General features: G+C 39.0%; 1 protein-coding gene and 1 long non-coding RNA gene across 2 annotated transcripts in view; both read left to right on the top strand.

Annotated features, from left to right (window-relative positions):
- Positions 1-3,724: 3,724 nt before the first annotated feature.
- LOC140845026 (uncharacterized) overlaps positions 3,725-22,749 on the top strand; it is a 138,680-nt gene continuing 119,655 nt past the window's right edge. The window contains exon 1 of the long non-coding RNA XR_012123634.1: positions 3,725-4,111. This is a non-coding gene — a long non-coding RNA (uncharacterized lncRNA). The remainder of the gene's footprint in view (positions 4,112-22,749) is intronic.
- Positions 4,105-22,749, top strand: part of C12H2orf88 (chromosome 12 C2orf88 homolog) — a 36,349-nt gene continuing 17,704 nt past the window's right edge. The window contains exon 1 of the mRNA XM_017641101.3: positions 4,105-4,387. The gene's annotated coding sequence lies outside the window, so the exon portion shown is untranslated. The remainder of the gene's footprint in view (positions 4,388-22,749) is intronic.

The raw sequence follows: 22,749 nt of genomic DNA, 5'->3' as shown, positions 1-22,749 counted from the left end.
CATAGGAACGACTAGGAGCAGCACAAGGCATACAGGAGGGGTGTCAGGAGCATAGGATGACACCATTTTCACACCTGCTGCTAGTTCTTCATCAAGAAACATGTTTACAAGTCTTGGGCTACAGAAAGTATTAAAGAATCAGTATGCCATGTCTGCTGAATTTTTAAAGCTCTGCATCCTAAAATCCTACTCTAGGGTCTAAAATGTGTCTGTCACCTACTCAAAGGAGATATCTGGATCTCTCAGCCAAATCTAGATAAAATCTTAACACATACAAGATAAGTTCACTGCTTTGGAGAGACCATTTTAGTCTTAACATGTAAAAAATAGCACATAAAATCTGGATTGGTGAAAAAATATATGGTAAATTGCCATGTTTTCTAGTAACTACTAAAAGGTTGTGTGTTTGTTTTCTAGACTAATGGACTATTACATGAGAAATGAGGAGGTAGAATTTCAATTTTTAAATACACAAAGCAAAATTATTTATTAACATAACTTTATCACTATGAAAGTCAAAATGTTGAAATGAATTTCTCATAGGGCATACCTATATTGTATTCTATCAGGGTTCATACCCCACAGTGGTATGTCATAATAGTATTACTTTTTTTGTCTCTTCAGTAACTTTCTATTCTTTGTAAATCTTTCTGTGACTTTCATTACTCTCTAATCTACACATATGATGTAGCTTCCATGTGAATATGCACAGACTTTTCCACCTAATTATCCTGTCCTCATCATTTCATGACCAGAAAATGAAGACATCTGGCTCTTGAGCATGCTAGTAAGGCCCCAGTGGTAGGCGAGTGGCAAGTCCCTCCTGACAGGCTCACATCACTCAGAACTCTTGTAGACAGGACGTTCCTTCTCTTGGCTTGCCCTCCCTAGCGTCTCCCAGAGATGCTCTGGCCAGCCTGAAGCAGAGAAATGGAAGCTAGAGGTGTTCAGTGTATGTAGGGAAACTAGTGGAGGGGATCTGCCGTCTGCAGGTCTCTGACCTCTCTGGAGTAGAAGTAGAAGTTTTAGGGGGGCTGAAGTTGGAAATGGGATTTCTTTACAAAAGAAAGGGTGTAGGGGTGCCTTGATTTAACTCTGTTAATTGCAAGTTTATTATTTGGCATGTATCCTCAATCTAGCGCGATACCTCATTCCTACCAACAGCCTGGCTCTGGTGTCAGATTGCGTGTTCAAATTCTGGTATTTTTTCATTGCTATTTATATAAGTTTAATTTAACTTGCCCTCTGGCAAAAAGGAAACCCACTGAGCCCTGGCCCTTCACGCACATTTGGATCAGGCCATCTCTGGCTCCTTGCTCTGTTCTCTTTGCTCTCCAGCTTTTTAAGCATTGTATTCAGCACCCTTTAAGAACCCTGCAGCTTGTCTCTGCCACCACCAGTTTGAGGAGCTCTGGGTTCCCACCTCCTTCATCTCGTTCAAGTCAGGGTGAGAGGAGGACAGGTGGCTGAACGTTGGGCCCTGACTCGCAGTTCCACACTGGGCTGTGAGGAAAGCCCACCTTCCCCAGGCTGGCAGCAGGGGGTGCCTTGTTCCCCCCAAGCCTCTTCCTTCTGGGCCTTAAGTTGGCACCATCTTGACTAGGAGCATGGCCTGAAGTCCTGAGGAGAGGCCAAGGCCCCACTCACCTCTTGACGTCCAAAGGTTAGAGGTGGTGTCATCTCAGAGACATTTGGGGAAGCAGCCTGCCCCGCAGCCGGAGCTGGGGAGTGGGCCAAGTCCCCTGTGAAGTGGCCCAAAAGGCAGCCTTTCCTCGGCCCAGCCTGTGAGGACCGACTGAGACTTGGGATTAAGAGTGTGAGGCCTGGTCCCAGGAGGCCCTGCAGAAAAGGGAGGGGGGTGCTTTGGGGTTTTTCTGCATCTTGGTCAGACCCAGATAATGGAGGGAGGGCCTGGCCTGGCTGGAGCTTCAGGCAGAGTGAAGGCGGTCAGCCACTGGGTGTTTTGAGGCCCAGGAGAATGGCTTAGAGCTGTGTTTGGGTCTCGATACCCCAGGGATTCCTTCATTCTTTGGACTAACGGGGTGGAGGGGAACTAACTTGGTACTGATCCAGTGTATCTTTGAGCTGAGTGAAAGACAGGAACATATGTGTATGAAAGAGGAAGACTTCCCCACCCATTTCAGCTCTGGTAACTGGGATGGAAAAAGTACAAATTTCTAAGTTTCTCCTTTCTAGCCTTGAGCACATCAAGCTCCTGACACTGATATCTCAACACGGAATCCACAAGTCTCTTAAGGATTATTCCAGTACTCGATTGGAAAGGCCTTAAATTTGGAGAGGAGAGAGGGACAAGCAAATGACATATCTTAAGTGGAAAATTAGGCCTAACGGTGGAAACTTGCATTTGATGATAATGATTTAGAATGATATGACTGACATGCAGAACTAAATATTTGTTTTATTTTTGTATGATTAATCTGTATATATTACTCATTGATACTTATTAGACAAATCGATGAAAATGTGTGTTCACATTCTATGATTGTCAGAATATACCCAATCAATTCCATTAATCATATTATCATGAAGAAAAATTACATTTCTGGGCTACTATATTTTTTTATAAAAGTTACCTTAGGGAAAAAAAGTTATCTTAGTTAATTTAAACTTAATACAAAGTAAGAATGCCTGATTCGGGGTTGTTCATTACTATAGCAAAGCTAACTAATACATCATCAAACTGGAACCAGCTGCTGTCAGAAAAAAAAAAGAATGCCTGATTCATTTAAAATCTAAAAGATTCTGCGCTGGATTTTGTATAATTTACACTTTTCAACACCTCTGCAATCTGGGTAAATTTTTTACTGTGTTATACCTTTAGACAGCTAATTCTCATTTTATGCAACAGATTATGAGCTGTGTAGGTTCCACGCTTTTTACATTTAGTTTTGTGACTGGTCTCCTCCTCATCTGTAATGGGAAGGTGTCAGGTAAAGTTATCACTAAGGTCCCTTCAGACATGAATTCTGCATGACTAATCCATTGTAGGACACAGTTGAATAATGGTTCTGTTGTAGTTTTCTTGGGCTTCTGCTATTGCTAGAAGTCATGCTGGGCAGATGCCTGCATCACATGGAATGTGCAGGGAAACAATTGAATAATGCCATGTTTGAGGTAGTGACTTCAGTGCTTTAAAGAGAAAATGGTGTTTTGTTAGATGTTTTCTTTAAGGAGAAATAAACTTGGAAGTGTTCGTATTTTGGGATAGAGAAGTACAAAATGGATGTGTCATTTTAAATGTTTAAGTATTCAAGGACTTTGCTCTGCATACTCATAGTACAAGCCACTTAGGAAGGGCAGGCAGGGTCCCTGGCATAGCCCTGCAAATTGTAGGAGTTTGAAGTCAGAACGGAAATAGCTACAAAGTCTGGGCCCCAGCACCAGAACCCGTAACTGGGAAGGCATAGAAGTTGATGCGAGTTCACCTGCAGGCGAGCTGAGAGCACCTGTTTTCCCCAAGGCAGGCCTCAGAGACCCACCGCTTACCTGGGCAGAGCTTGGGGGACATAGCAGCCCAAGTGCCTCAGATCAGGGGCCAGGGGCTCATGTTTTCCTGGAACGTTTGGTGTCTGATTCCTCCTGCAGGGGAGGCAGCTGTCTGGAGAGTGCATTGAGGGTGGGCGTGAGGGCGGTGGCCCGGATCGCCCAGTGTTTAGCCCAGCTCCGCCCCTGCCCTTCCAGGAGCCTGCGGCCGTGACCCTGGCTTCCTCCGCCGCCCTGTACTAGAGTGCGGCCCGCAGAGGGCGCCCCCGGGAGCCAAGCGCCCCTCGGCTGCCACCTGCGGGGCCCGGCCCACGGGGTGCGGGGAGGGGCGGCCGCGGCGGGAGGGGCCCGGAGCGCGGCCGAAGGACACCCCGTCCTCCGAATGCTGCCACCTGACTGAGCCCGACGCTGGCGAGAAGGCGGCGCCGCTGCCCTGGCAGCTGGGCTGCACTTTGCCCCGGCCCTGACCCCGGCCGCCGGGGCAGCGCCGGCTGCGCGAGCCTCGGGTCCGCCCTGGGCACCCGGCCCGCCCAGCGCCCGCCGCGCCCCGGCCCCCGCCGCTGTCCCGAGGTGCGACTGGCGCGCAGCTGGCCCGGCGACGTGCTGTGTAAGTGAGCAACCGGGAGGTGGGGGGCCGGTGTGTGCCCGCCGGTCTCTGCTCGTCAGCCTTGCCCTTTTGAGTTTTCGACGGCAGAAACCTTCATGAAACCAGAACCTTCTCGGCCAGCTGCCCCGGATCGAGCCTCACATCTGCGCTTCCTAATTAGGAGCGCTAGCCTCCGCCCCTTCCACCTTGTTCTGAGCCCCACATGAAAGGTATTGCATGAAGAGATGCCGTTTCACTCCTCTCCGTCCTACCTGAAGAGCAAATGAAGATTTTCAGGTAAAAGATTTGTTTATGAACATTTAATTTGCATGCCAAGCTGTCAGGCATGTGCTCGGAATGACATGATGGGCAAGTATTAGCTCTCGTGCTCTTCAGAGATGTGGGAGGATGAATCTTGAGGTGAATTATGCTGCAAATTGGAAATACATCAGAGTAGCTGGGTAAGATCCTTCAGCCATTAGAGAAGGCACCTGAGAAGCAAAGCAGAACAACTGGAGTTGTTTCTCTTATGTTTCTGTCCCCACCCCATCTTTTCATAAACTAGTAAATGGTCTCATCAGAGACTCCATCTTTTTAGTGTCTGGTGTATGATATTTATTTTAGGAAAAGTTGTAGTTTAGGATTCAGAGGAATAAAGAATCTGCTTTTATTATGACAGTATAAATCACATAAAGATCAACAGTTGAATATACCTTTTTTTCTTTCAGATGAGGTTGTTTTCAGGTACTCTACTGTATATGACAGCTATCATACATGAATGGAATAACATTATTTAGGTATTTGGCTTGATATATTCAGGGAATGATATGGAAAAACAATTCCTTGTTTTGCCATCAGAACTTACCAAAATTACTTACTAGGCTCACAATCGTACTTTAAAATCATAGACCAACCTCCAATCCATTTTAGTATCTCCTGTAGCACTCCTGGCCGGCCCTGTTTTGATGGAACTCTTCACGGATAGGGAGCTCACTGCATTTTGAGTATCCCTCCTTTCTGTTATTGTTAGCAAGGCCTTGTTTACCCTGAACTGACAGCTGTTTTCGTGGACTTGTTTTTTCATTAGTCCTGCTTTTGCCAGTAGGTCTGCAGCTTGGGAAGTTATATGTAGAATCCTTCAGCAGAGATCTAAAACTTCCATCGGAAGAATCTCTGACCAAAAAATAGTTGAGAAATGAAGTCTAAAGTGGTACAGAGTAAAACTTTGTCTCCTGTACTTGACAGCCTTTTGGATCCCTGAGCCTCAACTTCCACATCTATAAAATGGGAATGATAATGTACTCTGTTGACACGTACGATTATTGTGAAGATTAAATGAGATGATGTTCATAAAGAATTTAGTATAGTTGCCTAGAAGTCAGTGTTATCTTCACTGAACAGTAATTGCTTTTGTTTCCTTCCTTTCCGAATACCCATCTCTGTTAAAGATGCTTAGCCGCAATTGAATTCAATACTTCATTCTAATCTGAACAGTGCAGAGTTTAGTGAATTCCTGTCTTCAAACAAAATTGTCTAATACTTAATTGGCTTTTGTAGTAAATACACCAAAGTTGACAAAAAAGCTTCCCCTGCCCTGTCCCCCCCGACATGCTTTGCTGTTCAAGGCAGGTTTTATTCATCTTAAAATTATGTATTAAAAAATTTCTTGATTATAATCATTTTTTGTCATGTATTATTTTAAGCCCCTTTCCAGTTTCCAGTTGGTTAAATATTTTTAAATCTTGATTGTGGCATTCATCATGTTAATTCTGCCTTCTGGTTTTGTGTGACCTGCATGTTTGGTATGTTCGCTCACCAGACATCCAAGTCCATGATAACACACGGGACAAGTCCTTTTGTTATGGTGGCACTTCTAGATGCCTGTGGCACAGCAGAAGCAGTCCTGGACTTCTGGAGCCTGGCCCCGACACTTACTAGCTTTGTGACCTTGAGAATCTTCTTTCCCATACCAATAAAATGAGGTTAATAATATCTCCTTTCAGAGTACTTGTTAAAATTCAAAACAGTGTACTGAAAATCCAAGTTCGATACTGATTGGGACTGTAGCTGGCCCTCTGTAGACACTGCTGAGACAAATTAATGAATCCGCTGAACTCAGCACTGTCCTTATTTATCAAACTCTTCTAATGCCAGATCAGTCTTCTTCATAAGGACATTATGAGGAAAATTTTAATCAAGTGCTATGCTAAAAATAAAGATTGTGAGTATTCCCTAATCACAAAAGTAAATAATGATAGTTTAAAAATGACTGATACTTAGTGAACTGCTAGTTCCTAGAAATCCCCAATCTTTTGTCCTCTAAATATTCCATTTACTGATTAAATCTTGAACTTTGCCAGAGATAGGTATCAAACTAACTAGTCTGTAATGCCTAGGAATTCTAATTCTTGCCTGCAGTTCTGAATTTTTAAAAATAAATTTTGGGGGAGAAAAGTTGGACTGTAGCTTCTTGAGACTGCCCTCTTCCTCCTCTGCATTTTTCCAAAGGTTGTCAGAATATTTCCATCCTTATATCTGTGGGTTCTCCCTGGAATATAATTCACCAGAATTTGAAAACATGAATTCTTCTGAAGTGACTTCCTCTGCTTGTACCTTGGTTTCCTCTGAATGAGGTTTCTTCTGTGTCCTTTCCGGTTTAAAGATCATTTGCTTCTAGATAGCAAAGCCCTGCTGAGCAGTTCTGTTTTCTTTTTTTAGTTAATACACCACCTGCCCTTGGATTTGGGAATTTTTTTAACTAGAGCCTGTTTTCCATAGCAAGTGAATTATGAACAGCATGCAGCATGTCAGTGGTGGAGAAATACAACCAATTATAATGTTGAATGTTTGGGGACTAAGAAGTAACTCTAGTCAGTATCTGATATGGGAGAAGCCTGTACTTTTAAGAATTAATTTATTCCTTATAAAATAAATTGTGAAATTAAGATGTATTGGGGAGGAAAAAATTTTCCTCTACCCTTCTAGGTTATTTGGCTGGTAAAATGATCTAAGACAGGTTATTTTACAAATTTAATTATGTACACATGGGAGCCCTTAAGACTGAGACCCAAGGACAAGTTGGCAATTGAGGCTTATATGCCTTCCAGAGCTAAGGAATGGGATGGGGGCTTGGGGATTCAAAGGGGAGGAGGATAATTCACAGGGTAATAAGAAGAGCAGTTATTGGTAAGTAGATGTTTGCCCTGTTACACAGATAGCTCATTCAGATAAAAGTTCTCTCTGGTAATAGCTCTGTCTCTCTGAGCTTGGCCCCCTAATTTCTTTTAAGTAGTTATGAGAGAAGTAAAAGCTTTTCTTTATCTGCTCAGTCTTGATTGCCTTCAGCTCAAAATAATCCATATGCCAAAGTGGCATATTTTGAGATCATGTATTCTGTCCCTCCTCAGATGTTCACGAGGGGCTAAAGGTAGCATAAATTAGTGAAGCTGGAGGGGTGCCAGACACAAGGGAGTAACAGAGGCCTGTGAACTGAAGAGTGAATGCCCAGCTTACAAGTATTCTAATTCAGAACAGTTTAAATATTGCACTGGCCAAGCAAAACACTGGCTCAAACACTACTGCAGGTTTGTGGTCTTTGCTTTGGAAATGCCATGAAAGAGATAGAAGAACTCTGTGTAGTTCACATTTTGTTCCCAACATCTTAACACACTTTGAAGCACAAAGATATTTGATAAATAGCCAAACTTTAATTAGCTTTCATTAAGTGTTTCAATGTGGAGAACTGTTCTGTGCAAAATAACAAAAGAAGAACTGACTACTGCCCTTGAGGAACATTTAATTTCATTTAGGGAGAGAGCATTTAGAAATTAAGTAGACTGGACATCAGTTCAGGAAGAGTATTAAGTAAGTAAGCCCTTACTCAGAATTTTGAGTGAGGGCTGGAGGAAGTCCAGGAAGTTTGCAGAGAGGAGATGGGGCTTCCCGGGCCTGAGGACTGGTCAGCTTGGTTTCCGCAGGGAGGAGGGAAAGGGTGCTGGGCAGAGATATGGGGATGTGGTGTGTTTCAACCTAAGGAAAGTCTAGGAGGAGAAAATAAGCATGCATGTGTGTGGTACGGATAATAACTTAATGAAAAAGGAAATTTCCTTGGATTATTGAGAAATTAAATCCCACAGGTAAAAAGATGGCTTCCAAAAAATGTTTCAATGCATCCCTACTTCGACTCTAACCCCCTGCCCCCAACCTGAAATTACTCTGAAGTACTGTGCTATTAGTTACAGAGAATAGGAACATTAACAGACTCCTTAGGACTGTGGTATATGTATCATGAAAGAATTATCAACTTAGAGCAAAACTTTCTGAATTCTTGGTTCGTTTAACCTGGAGTCCAGGTGGATGTGGACACTGTTTCCCATGTCCCCACATAAGAATAATGGCTCTTCTAAATATTAAAAAAAACATACACTATAGCTTGGAATTTAATTCAGTGCATAGCACTTAATACTGTTAATTTATTATTTATGCTTCCTACTTTTCTAAAAGATTTGAAGTGGTCTCACTACATAACATAAAGACTGACTAAAATTCAGTTTGTAGGGAAGAAAGAAAACCCTCTTCCTTTACCCACCATTAGGTTCATTGGCTGGGCCTGCAAATCAAATTGAATAAATTGACAGGAAAAAATTAATTACCCACATACACATGGGAGTTCACGGAGAAAAGTGATTCAAGGAAACAGTTTGAACTAGGGAGTTACATATAATATTAACAAAGGGTTATTAAGCATGGAAAAAAAGTTGGACAAAGGAAAAGTGGTTTGGAGCTCCTGCCATGGGGTAAGTTATGGGAAGAGAACTAGGAAATTTATGATAAATAAGGGTTGTTATGCAGATGAGACTTGTCTGCCAAGTAGTTCTCTTCCTGGTATGGGAGAGGGAAACACTTTACAAAGGGAAATTAATACCCTGCTTCTAGACAGGCAGGACAGAGCTAATTGCCTTTAGCTCAAAACAACCCTTTTGCCAAAATGGCATATTTTGGGGTGGCAACCTCTGATCCCTTTCAAATTCCTTAAGGACACTTGAAGTAAATAAAATTTAGTGGCTCAGAAAAATGTCAGTTAAAATAACTTGATTAACTAAAATGACTAAGATTTGGGTATTTTGAACCAACTTTGAATTAGAAACTACTTATTAAAGTTCAGGCTTGAGTAAGGCAAAGTCTCTGTCCTCTAAATCTACAGGCTTTGAGAGAGACTGAGAGATACAGCATCTATCCCAGTGGAGTGGGATTTGCATGCATATTGTGGTGTAATTCCACAAGGATCTACATTCTTAGAATTTTTTTTGAGTATGTGGCTTCCACCTTTGAGGAAGGCTTTAATAATGGGGTATCTGATGTGTTTCTGTTGGGGGTTGAGTTCGTTCTTAGTTCTTGTCCCCGCCGCAACAAAGAATAGAAGGGCAGGGACACAGTAGCAACGCAGAGCAAAAGTTTGATTTGAATTCCTGCCCAAGGGAGGAATGGGCCAGAGTCAAGGCAGAGGCAGGTTTACTTGAGTAAAGCAGAGAGGAAGAGGACGCTCACTGAAGGGAACGTGCAAGCTCGAATCAGAGCTTTCAGTAGCCCCTCCCCCTTATCTGCAGTGCGACAGAGAGAGTGAAGACTTGTGCTTAAAGTCTGGAAAACAGAATGAAATAGCAAAGTGACGACGCCGCCACTGGGAAAGCGTAGACAACACGTGGTCAGTTGAGCAGTGAGATCTTATAAAACTACTCCGGGAAAAGGGAGTGCAGACGACCTCGGAGAGGTGGCCACTTAAGGGCTTAGAAGTCTGTCTTCTAAGAATGGGATAAAGGTAGAGTTGGGGTGTGGGGCATAGGCTTGTCATGCGGTCTCATGATGTGTCTCTCCGGTGAGGGACAATATGTCATTATCCATAGTCAGTCCTCCAGATTATTCTGTAGGGTAAACTTCCTGTTCTTCTCTGAGATAGTGGCTACCCCCAAGCACTGGCAACGTGCTAGTTAAGACTGCTTGCCTTGCCTTAAGATAGGTTATTGGCTGCTTACCAAAGAATATGCCAGGAATTTAACTTTCCAATTCTCCTTTAAAATGGAAACTTAGCCTTAAATTCTGCCTGTTATTATGCTATTCACATCTCAGCATTTTCAGGAAAATTAATCATGATGCTTGTCTCAGGTCTCTACCCTATCTCACCTTGGCTAGAGCAAGTCTCCATGTCTGCCCAGATTCAGAGTATGTGGAGTGAACTTACATTGCAAAGGGCGTTAACTCTGTGAGTCCTTTCTGGCTCTCTGGCTTTATGATTAGCTCCCTGAGTTCCTGGTGGGCCCCCACCCTTTTCATCCCTCTCGTGTGTCTTTCTGCCTGGCATATCTTGTGGGTTGGACTGTCATGAAGGGGACTGGGAGACCCAAGGAGTCAATTACCCAAGATAACCTACTCAAATGTCAGCTTTTCCTTCTTTTTCAGTTTTTTTCTTCCTTCCTCTCACTTCATCATTAGTTCAGTAATGGTCTTGTAATAATAGGAGAATAGCTGCTGTATTTCCATGGTGCTTTATGTTTTCCCGTACTGCTTGCTGTTCGATGAGGAATTTTGGGCAGGCATCATTAGCCTCAGTTTAGAGATGAGAGAACAGTTTCAAAGAAGCAAAGAAAAATGCCTTTGGCCACATAGCTAATTAAATTCCTCTAGCTTTATCTAGCCAAAAGCCATTTGAAGAACTATGTAGATTCATTGGTTTTTCTGACTTTTCTGAACTCTAAATGACACAAATTCACTGTATATGAAGTATTTCTCTCCATAGGCCCAGTGAGGTTCAAGGAAAGCCCTGTGAGAAAGATTTTATGCATTGACTTTTGAGTATAAAGTCATTTGTTTAGTGGAACCTTTTAAGTTTGGTATTTTATGATATCAAGGTGTCATTTTTTTTTTTAAAGGAACTTGGTCAGGGTTTTGGATGAACTACCAGTCCACATTCAAAGAAATTAGAAGAGGGTTGACAAAAAACAGTTTTGTTTACCAAATCCTAAAATCTAAAACAACTTTTCCCTACTTCTTGTACAAAAAGCCTTAGAGTTAAATTAAAAAGCATACTTTACACTGCATATAGAAAACACTACCTCCAAAGTTGATACAGCTAGTATGTAAGATTCAAGAATATTTAGGTAAATCACAGATGAAAAATATTTAGCTTAAGGAAATACTAGAGTTGCTTAGCTTTCTAATATTCTGATTTATTTATAAACTCTGATCTTTTGGACCTAGTGCCCTGCTGAGAATCTACCATTTTCCCTCCCAAACTCGTTCTTGGTTTTGATAATCAGAATCCTGCGTTAGTTTAACACTCTCATCTAGCTTGGCATGACGGCTTCTTTTCTTAATTTAGATACTCTATAATTCTATTTTTAAGCTATTAACTGAGTGCTACCACCTAGTCCTGATGTGGAACTGGTGCTGTTTCTTAACAAAATAAGTGAGTCTCATATTAGCATTAAGTCTGGGTTTGAAGCAGCTAAAATGCATTGCACCAAATTATCAGTTTTGTTTTTTTAAAAACATAGTTCTGATTATAAAAATAACTTGTATATTTCTAAAAAATGTGGGAAACAGAGAAAAGCATAAAGAAAAAATTGCTCTGTATGGAAGGAGGTAATTTAAACTCTGTTGATGGTTTCCTGTATTGTATTCTATTTTTTAAAGCATATATATTTTAAAAATTGGAATCATACATGTATGTATATTATAGTTTTCTGCTTTTAAAAATTAAGTATCAATTCTGAAGACTTAGATGAATTTTCTGCAAACTTTTCTAGTGTATTTTAGGAGGCAGACTAATATTTTCAATATATATTTACAGGGCAGGTTTACAACAGTCTTGAAAATATTTTCAGTGGATGGAAATACTGTAGGAAATACTGGTTCAAATAACAAATATACAAGTACACAGTACATGTTTTTAAACAGTATCTGTGTTATTAAAAGCCTGCATTTTTGTTTTGCTATGGGTAAACAAAACATTTGACTAGTAATTTAAAAAGTTAGCATATAAGCATTTCCTCATGTTACCAAGTATTGTTTAAGAAGTTATATTTATTGTATTATGAACTTCCCTAAAACTTAGTGGCTTAAAAGAACATTAATTTCACAGTTTCAGTGGATCAAGAATCTGGGTACAGCTTAGCTGAGTACCTCTGACTCAACGCTTTTTGCAATCAAGTTGTCAGTTGGAGCTGTGATCTTACCGGAAGGGACAATCCAGTTCCCTGCACACTGCTGTACAGAGATTTCCCGATTTCCCTCAGCTCCTTACCTCATCCATGCACCTCTCCATAGGGTGCTCAGCACAAAGAAGTTGGGCTTCCATCAGAATGAGAGGAGTGCAAGATAGACTTCCTCTCTCTGAGACTTGATCTTGGAAGTGATATACCATGTGTACTGTACTTGCTGGTTAGAAGTACTCTATTGTTAGAAGTGAGTCATTAGTGCTACACTTACCGGAAGGGATTAAACAAGGAATGGAAATTCAGGAGGCAGGGCCTTTTAGAGACTATCTACCATAGTTATTTAACAGTTCCATAATATTTCAGGATCTAAACATGATAAATCTTTCTGTTGAACATTTAGGTTATTTAGAGTATATGTTATAAAAAGGCTTTCATGAGTATTTTAATATATAAATTTTTGTCTGCAACTCTGATCATTTCTTTAGGATAGATTTCTGAAAGTGGGGTATTTGAATCAGGGCTTTTAACATGAATTGTTATACAAAGGAACATTTACACTACTAACATCCATATTTGAGAGTGCTCATTACACTCCATTCCCTTTAAGACAACTGTTTTGAAGAATGGGTTTGAACATATATTCTTTATAATTAGGCAGTTTATTTGAATTAGCACATATCACGACATCTGAGAGGGAGGCACTGTGATAGAGCGACAAGATCCCTGAAACTAGAATCAGAAAGTATGGGTTCCAGAACAGGCAGTGCGATTGGCATCTCACATGGTGTCATCAGGGCATGTGCTTTCCCGGGCAGGGTGTTTAACTTGCTTAAACACAGCTATACACTATTGTATTTTATAAAATAAAAATGATTCCTTTATGTTGTATGAAATAATTAGAAGACAGGGAAAGGAGAAAGGGAAAAATGCAAATAAGATATGATCAGTAGAAACACAGATTGACAGATAATTTATTCTGAAAAGCTCCAGATACTTGGTTATTGTGTGTCAATTATGGCTGTACACATTCTCTTGCTCTCTGTGTAAGAGTATAGGAAGTTCTTTAAAATTTCTAAAATTATTTAGATCAATTAGCATATATTGAAGGTCTTCATTTTATTAGGCATATATAGCAGTGAGATAACATAAAGATGAGTAACACCCATCTTCTTTCAGAAAGAGTTAAGTGGCATGACCATGGTCCTACCTTCAAGAGTGGGCAGTCTTGTAAACATGGCAGAAATGGGAAAAGTACAGTGATGGGGATAAATATGTTCTGAAAACCCAAGAGAGTGATAGAAGAATATTAGGTAGTGAGATGGCCGTTACACAGGAAGTGTACTTGAGATGGAAACTTAAGAATGAGTAAATTTTTAAAGAGAAGTATGTGGGAAGTAATACTGGAGAGAAGGAAAAAAATGATAAGCCCTTATAAAAGAGGAAGCATTTAAATATAAATGTGAGGTATGAGTTTATGGAATAAATGATCAGCTTAGCTTATAAGGATGACTGGATCATGATTTTCAAATTGCAATGAGTTGAGGATTGAGCATTCATTTTTTATTAGTTTTGGTTTCATGTTCTGTTTCACGCTCAGATTCCTAGTTTCAGCTACAGATAGGATCTAAAGAACAGTTCAGTTGTAACAAACTAAAGACAATATTCTGACATTTCAGAACAGTTGCTTAAGAAACTGGCCTCAGAATTTTATAGGCCTTAATTCATGTGTCAAGTATAGTCATATCATTTAGCTAGAACATGACATGACTAAGAAATGATACAGAATGTAAAATATACATGTTTTATAATCTTAGTGGTGATCTAGATCTAGGTTTTCTTCAACTAGTTTTTTTTTTTCCCCCAACTGGTTGGATGGAAGCAACTTGTCATTTTCTTGCAAAGATTTATATTATAGCACTAGAGGAATTACTGCCAGCTGAAATCCAGTATTCATAGTCATAAATAGGAGTGGTCAGGCAAAGCCAGATGTGTATTTAGAGTAAAGCACAGAAGGTGCTGAGGGAAGTGCCTGTTTCTCTTCTCCACCTGGAGAAGCTGGTAAATGAGAAGCAGCATTGACACCTGACTTAGATTTATCATCTGTCCAATTGTTCAAAATCCTAAAAGGCACATCATTAGATTATAATTCTCTTCCTTAATTATAATATTGAAATACAGTAACTAAAACACTTAAAATAGTTAATAATTTGATGTTAGTAGCATTACGGGACAGTCTGAGAGCAAGAAGGAAAGGAAGTAACACCGAACACCTTTCATGCTCCAAGGCAGTTGTAGATGTTTTACACAAAGAAGCACACTGAATTTTTATGATGATGCCTGAGGCAGATTTCTAATTTACAGATGAAGTCGTACCACACAGCTCTACTCAGGTTTAAAAGAATCTCAAACATTGTTCTTCTACTTAACATTATTGTCTTTGCTCTCCACTGACAAAATATGGCCCCAAAGGTAACCTCAGAGTCACCCTGACACCAGCTTGCTGGTGCGCAGCTGCACCCGGCGTGTGTTCTCTGTGGCTGGTCACGGAACTGACAATGCTGTTTCCAAAAGCCATGCAACAGGGATCCTCAGGGGACCTTCAGACTGACCAAAATCATCTATATTTTCTAGATTTTACTTTTGGAGAGAGTGTTGTTTAAATTGAGTTCATTTCTGTTTGCCAGTTTAACTGGTGTCATTTCATAGTATTATAAATGTATAGTCTAAGTCAGCAATTCTCAGTATTATGAGCACAGAGACCTCTGCTTAATGTCCAATTTTTATGGTCCCCCTATAAGAAGAAAATAAACTTGGTGCCCAATATTAGAGAACAGTTATAAATATGCTGTTACGAGTTGTTTTTTAAAATGAATTCAGTTATTTTTTAATGAGTTGTCATTTTAATTACATCTACATTGAAATTTGAAAGATAGTATATATGTATGTATAAGACTTTTCTTAAAGAGTACAACATGTATTTTTAAACTGGTGTATGGTTGATAAACAATAATATGGATTTCAGGTGTACAACATAGTGATTTGACAGTTATCTGCATTATAAAATGCTCACTGTCAATGAGTACATTGTGGCTGTGAGTCTTTTTCTGTTTTTATTTATTTTGTTTTTAGATTTCACATATGTGAAATTATACAGTATTTTTCTTTCACTGTCTGACTTATTTCACTTAGCCTAATACCCTCTGGTTCATCCATGTTGTTGCAGATGGCAAGATTTCATTGTTTTTTTATGGCTGAGTAATATTCCGTTGTATATATTGTACCACATATTTTTAATCCATTTATCTACTGATTGACACTTAGTTTGCCTCCATATCTTAGCTATTGTAAATATAATACAGCAGTAAATATAGGAGTGCATATGTCTTTTCAAATCAGTGATTTTTATTTTCTTTGGGTATAATTTCCAGTGGAATTACTGGGTCATGTGGTAGTACTTCTATTTTTAGTTTTTTGAGAAACCTCCATAGTGGCTGTACCAATTTACATTCCCACCAATAGCATATAAGGCTTCCCTTTTATCCATATCCTCCCAATCCTTATTATTTCTTGCCTTGTTGATACTAGCCATTCTGACTGGTATGGGTGATATCTCATTGTGGTTTTGATTTGCATTTCTCTGATAATTAGTGACTTGAGCATCTTTTCATATATCTGTTGGCCATCTATAGGTCTTTGGGGAAAAAAATGTGATTTCAGGTCCTCTGCCCATTTCTTAATTGGATTACTTTTTTTGGTGTTGAGTTGTATGAGTTCTTTATATGTTTTGGATATCAGCCCCTTACTGGATACATTACTTGCATATATATTCTTACATACAGTGTGAGTTGCCTTTTCATTTTGCTGATGATTTCCTTTGCTGTGCAGGAGCTTTTTAGTTTGATGTAGTTTCACTTCTTTGTTGCTTTTGTTTCCCTTGCCTGGGAAGATGTATCCAGAAAAACAGTATTAATCTTGGTGTTCAAGAGTTTACTGCCTATGTTATTCTAGTTTTATGTCTTATGCTTAGGTCTTTAATCCATTTTGAGTTATTTTTGTGTATGTTATAAGACAATGATCCAGTTTTATTCTTTTGCATCTAGCTGTCCAGTTTTCCTAGCACCATTTATTGAAGAGACTGTCTTTTACCCATTGTACATTCTTGCCACCTTTGTCATATACTAATTGACCATACATGGTTGGATTTATTTCTGGGCTCTCTCTTCCACTGAACCATGTATTTATTCTTTAGCCAGTATGATACTGTTTTGATCACTGTAGCTTTCTAGTATAGATTGAAATCCAGGGGTGTGATATACCCCCAGCTTTGTTTTTCTTTTTCAAGATAGCTTTGGCTATTCAGGGTCTTTTGTAGTTCCATACAAATTTTAGGAGTGTTTACTCTAGTTCTGTGAAACATGACATTGGTATATTGATAGGGATTCCATTGAATTTATAGATTGCTTTCATTAGTATGGCCATTTTCACAATATTCTTCTTATCCATGAGCATAGAGTAACTTTCCATTTATCTGTATCTTCCCCAATTTCTTTCATCTTACAGTTTTCAGACTAGAGGCCTTTCACCTCCTTGGTTATATTTATTCCCAGGTATTTTTTTTATGCAATTGTAAATGGTATTGTTTTCTTGGTTTCTTTCTGCTACTTTACTGTTAGTATGTAGAAATGCAACTAGATTTCTGTTTATTGCTTTTGTATCCTGTAACTTCCCTGGATTCATTTATTCTAATAGTTTTTGGTAGAGTCTAGGGTTTTTAAAAATGTCATCGGCAAACAGTGACAATTTTACTTCTTATCAGTTTGGATGCCTTTTACTTCTTGAATGTTTGCTGTGGCTACAACTTCAAGTACCATGTTGAATAAAGTGGTAAGAGTGGGCATCCTTATCTCAGTTTTTATTAAAAAAGTGTTTAGCTTTTTAACATAGAATATAATGTTAGCTGTGGGTTTGTCATACATGGCCTTTATTATATTGAAGTATGCTCCCTTTATACCCACTCTGTTGAGGGTTTTTATGTTTGTTGAATTTTGTCAAATGTTTTTTCAGCATCTACTGAGATGATATGATTTTTCATCCTTCCTTTTGTTACTATTGTATATCACATTGAGTGATTTACAGATATTCCTGGGTCAGTTTGGGAAGATTGTATGTTTCTAGGAATTTATCCATTTCTTCTAGGTTGCCCAATTTGTACTTTTTCATAGAATTCTCATAGTCCTTTGAATTTCTGTGGTGCCAGTTGTAACTTTTTTCATTTCTGATTTTGTTTGATCTCTTTTTTTCTTGAGTCTGGCTAAAGGTTTGTCAATTTTGTCTGTATTTTCAAAGAACCAGCTCTTAGTTTCATTGTTTTTTTTCTACTGTTAGTCTCTATATTATTTATTTCAGCTCTGACCTTTATTATGTCTCTCCTACTAACTTTGGGCTTTGTTTATTTATCTTTTTCTGGTTCATATAATTGTAGGTTAGATTGATTATTTGAGATTGTTCTTGTTTTTTGAGGTAGGCCTGTATCACTATGAATTTCCCTCTTAGAACTACTTTTGCCATATCCCACATATTTTTAACTGTTTCGTTTCTGTATTCATTTGTTCAAAAACTTTATTTCCTCTTTGATCCATTGATTATTTAGTAGCATGTTGTTTAAACCTCCATGTTTGTATTTCCAATTTTTTTTTGTAATTTTTAGTTTCATACTGTTGTGATCAGAAAAGATACTTGATATGATTTCAGTCTTCTTAAATTTATTGAAACTTCTTTTGCAACCTAAATGTGATCCATCCTGAAGAACATTCCATTTGCACTTAAGAAGAATGTGTTTTCTGCTGATTTTGGTTGGAATGTTTTGTATATAATTGCTAAGCCCATCTGATTTGATATGTTCATTCAACACCATTGTTTTCTTAGTGATTTTCTGTCTGGGTGTTATATCCATTGATGTAAGTGGGGTGGTAAAGTCCTCCCCTATTATTATATTACTGTCAATATCTTTCTTTAGGTCTGTTAGCATTTGCTTTATATATTTGGGTGCTCCTTTGTTGGATGCACAGATATTTGCAGTTGTTATATCCTCTTGTTGGACTGATCCCTTTAGCATTCCCTTATCCCCTTGTCTTTTGTTACTTTCTTTGTTTTGATGTCTGTTTTGTCTAATATGAGTATTGCTACTTCTGCTGTTTTTCACTTCTATTTGTGTGGACTATCTTTTTCCATACCGTCACTTTCATTCTATATGTGTCTTTAAGTCTGAAGTGAGTCTCTTGTAAGCAACACAGAGATAAGTCTTGTTTCTTTAGCCATTTAGCCACCCTATTTCTTCTGATTGGAGCATTTGGTCCATTTACATTTAAAGAAATTTTTGATAGGTATGTACTCATTGCCATTTTGTTGATTTTTTTCTGATTGTAGATCTTCTATCTTCTCTTGCCCTCTTCCTTTGTGATTTGATGGCCTTAGTGTTATGCTTAGATTTCTTTCTTTATTTTTTGTGTATCATAATCTTGGTTTGTGGTTACTGGAAGGATCATATAATATCCTATATATATATATATATATATATATATATATATAAAAGTCTATATTAGGCTGATGGTCTCTTATGTTTGAACTCATTCTAACAACACTATCTTTTATTTAGTATTATTCTCCCCTCCCTGTTTTATGTGTATGCTGCCGTTATTTACATATTTTTATTTTGTGTATCCCTTGACTAATTGTTGTGCATAATTGATTTTACCTCTGTTGATTTGAACTTAATACTTGCTTTGTGATTGGTTTGCTACCTTTACTGTAGGATTGTTTTCACTCATGAAAGTTTTTTTTTAGAAGTCCCTTTAACATACCTTGTTAGGCCAGTTTAGTGGTGATGAATTCTTTTAACCTTCATTTATCTGGAAAACTTTTTCTCTATCCATCAATTCTGAATTAAAATTTTGCTGGGTAGAGTATTCTAGGTTGTAGTTTTTTTTTCCCTTCAGCATTTTAAATATTTCATGCCAGTCCTGTAAAGTTTCTGCTGAAAAATCTGATACTTCATGAGGTTTTCCTTGTAGGTAACTGTCCACCTTGCCTATGCTGCTTTTAAGATTCTTAATTTATATTTAATCTTTGTCATTTTAATTACTATGTGTCTTGGTGTGGCCCTCTAGGGGCTCTCTGTACTTCCAAGACCTGAATATCTATATTTCCTTCCCCAGGGTGGGGAAGTCTTCAGCTATTTCTTCAAATCAGCTTTATGCCCCTTTCTTCTCCTTCTGGGACCCCTATTATGCAAATGTTACTTTGCTTAGAGTTGTTGCAGAGATCTCTTAGCATCTTCTCATTTTTAGAAATTCTTTCTGTAGCTCAGCTTGGTTACTTTCTGCTACCTTGAATTCTAGGAAATTGTTAACCTGTTCTGCATCCTCTAATCTACTATTCATTCTATTGTATTTTTACTTTCAGTTGTTGTATTCTTCAGCCCTGACTGGTTCTTTTTTCTATCTTTTTGTTGAAATCTTCCCTGAGTTTGTCTATTCTTTTCCCCAGTCCAGTCAGCATCTTTATGACCATTACTTTGAATTCTTTATCAGATTGTTTATCCCCATTTTACTTAGCATTTTTCCTGGTGTTCTGTCCTGTTCTCTTGTTTCGAACATATTCCTCTGCCTCTTCATTTTGTTTAGTTCTCTTTTTTTTATGTATTAGATAGATCTGCTATGTCTCCTGGACTTGAAAATAGTGGGTTTATGTAGTAGGCTTCCTGTGGTGCCCAGAAGTGCAAAATCCCCTGCTCAACAGGGGATTTTGTGAGCTGTGCATACCCTTCTTCTGTGGCTGAGCATGACTACTATTGGTGGGCCATGGTTACATTACCATAAGCCTGGCTGCCAACAAATGCTGATCTCCACTGCTTTGCTTTATTGTACAAGACCAGTGCAGCTTAATGACTGGGCTGCAGTGCTGCTAGTGCACTGTGTGCAGGGCCCACACTCAGCCTGGATGCCAGCAGTGGCAGATATAAATATTGCTGGGTATGCTGGGTTGGACAAGTCTTCAGGAGAATGTTGGGGCAGAGCAAGTGGGGTAGATGGACAGCTTCAGAACTGGCTCTTGCAAACATCTAGCCAGCGAGGCTGCAGGATTGGAAGTGTGGCATCCACATTTCCAGAGAAAGGTCCCTCAGATCCCCACTCCTTTGGCACACTTCTGAAAATTAGTAAATCTCCTTGCAAACTTGCTTCTATTTTGGGTCTCAGAGCAATCAACTCAGCAGGCCAGTCCTCCACAAGCACAGACTTGGCCTCCCAGCCTTCCAGCTCTTCCTGGTGCCTAGCTCCATTGATTTTCAAAGCACAATGCTAAGGGACTTGTCTACCCAGAGCTGATCCCCAGGGCCAGGTGTGCCAGGTTCCTGGGTGTTTATCTCCTCTCTCCTGTTTCTTAACCCTCCTGCTTATGGGGTGGGATGGGGGAAGGGCTTGGATCTCAGACAACTGTGGCCCTTCTCAGTGTGTTCTTCTGTTTTTCATTAGGTGTAGAATGTCTGTTTTACTAGTCTTTGGGTCATTTTCAGAATTAGTTATATTAGATGCAGCTGCTTCATCAGTGTTGTACATGGGAGGAAATGATCACAGTGACCATCTATTCCACGATCTTCCTAGAATCGTAAACTACAACTTGGTTTTTATTAGAGATTTATATTTTATCAAGGCTAGGGCCCATTTTAAGCAATAGCTTGAGATACAAAACATTTAAGAAACCTATTCAAATGCTTAGGATATGATGTAATGTAGAACAACAGTAATAACCGTTTCTTTTAATGTAGTATTTAAGATAGACTTCCATGGATTTAGTGGCCTATTTAGAGCAGATTTTATAAGTTACTATCTTCTTTTGCTAGAGCTTTGTGTGTTTGGGCCCAACCTGTAGTGAAGTTATAGCTTTTTTTGTAACGCTTTCCCTGGCATATCCTCCGGGAGCTTACTCACCAGGCTTGATGTAATGACACTGTATCCAGGACAGAAGATCACAGCTTCTGTAGAATGGGCTACAGTAAATTGCATCTTTGTTTGAAGGACCTAACAGAAGAGCCATTAGTTGCTAGACCCATTCCTAAGGGAAGTGCCAGGACTATGACTTAACATTTTGTATTCTTAGTTGTATATTTTTGAGGCTTCAAAGTAACACTGAAAGAAACAAGGGCATTCTTTTCTTTACATGTGACTGATGTGTATGTACATGTGTCTGTGTGTTGGGATTTGGGGGGTGAGGGCAAGGGAGTAGTGGGAGGAGAGGTACCCTTGTAGTTTATTTTTGGCTGTCGGTGACATGAACAAATGGCCACTTCACCTATTAGGGCAAGGATAAAACAAATTAAGGACCTTCTATGGGCATCTACACAATAGCCTAAATAAGCTGTCATCTCATTTTCACTGTTTCTCTCTTTGATGTTATTTTGTTGAATTTTGAAAGCAATTATATTTGCACTTACGTTGGTCCTAAACACAAAGTAGAGACTCAGTAAAGATTGGCTAGATGATTAAAGAATGTTCTTACTGATAGCTCCTTATGTAGCTTAAGATAATATGTAAAGTATAAAAGAAATTGATTTTCAGTATTTTTAAACATCTTATATTTCTGTAATCAGCCAGTTAAAATGAGAAGAGAGTCAAAATATTTTTGTTGGTTAATAGCCAGCATTTAATGTATTATGCCTTCAACTTGATAGCTATAGTAACTTTCCAATCTTACAGATGAATAATATAGTCTAAGAATTAACTTAGACAGCTAATAACACATACTGAACTAGGAAGCCAATCATATAATCTACTAAACTATTGATTTACATTAATAGGTAACACTGTTGAAACTTATTTCTTCATTATGAATCAACTAATATTAGGGGAGATGGAAATTATGCAAAGCTTATTCTTTAGTGCTGTACAGTGGTATAATTGTCTTTTAAGATGTCTATCATGTGTTTGGATAGCTGCTACTCTGAACAGTAGTACCTTAAACTTTGTTTTTGGCTCTGATACTCCTTCAAGAATCACATATGCTAATTTCTAAGTAAATCTCAAGGGTCTTCTGTGGGAGTGAAACCACAGAACTAAAATCTGAGTAACAATAATGTGGGGCAGTTTACTAATCCCCTGTCAGGGCAATTGCATCATCTCTGAGCATATGATAAAGAATTCCATTAGACAGTTACTGGACCAGCTGATTACCTAACGACATGAATATGTCATTTTATCCAGTATAGAACCTGAAGGCCAGAGCTGACAGCTAGTCCTAAGACAGTGGTCTCTTTGGAAACCTGAGAGGCTCTGGGCTGTAATGTCCCTACTGATGGAGACCCATTCAAGGACTGGGGCAATGAGCAGAGAGTAATGAGACCCTGGGAAGAACAGTAGTCTTCTATCTTGATAGAAGCACTATAATTAAACT

Source organism: Manis javanica, chromosome 12 (genome assembly GCF_040802235.1).
Source record: "Manis javanica isolate MJ-LG chromosome 12, MJ_LKY, whole genome shotgun sequence".
Classification (NCBI taxonomy): domain Eukaryota; kingdom Metazoa; phylum Chordata; class Mammalia; order Pholidota; family Manidae; genus Manis; species Manis javanica.
This window is presented reverse-complemented; position numbering and strand designations above follow the sequence as displayed.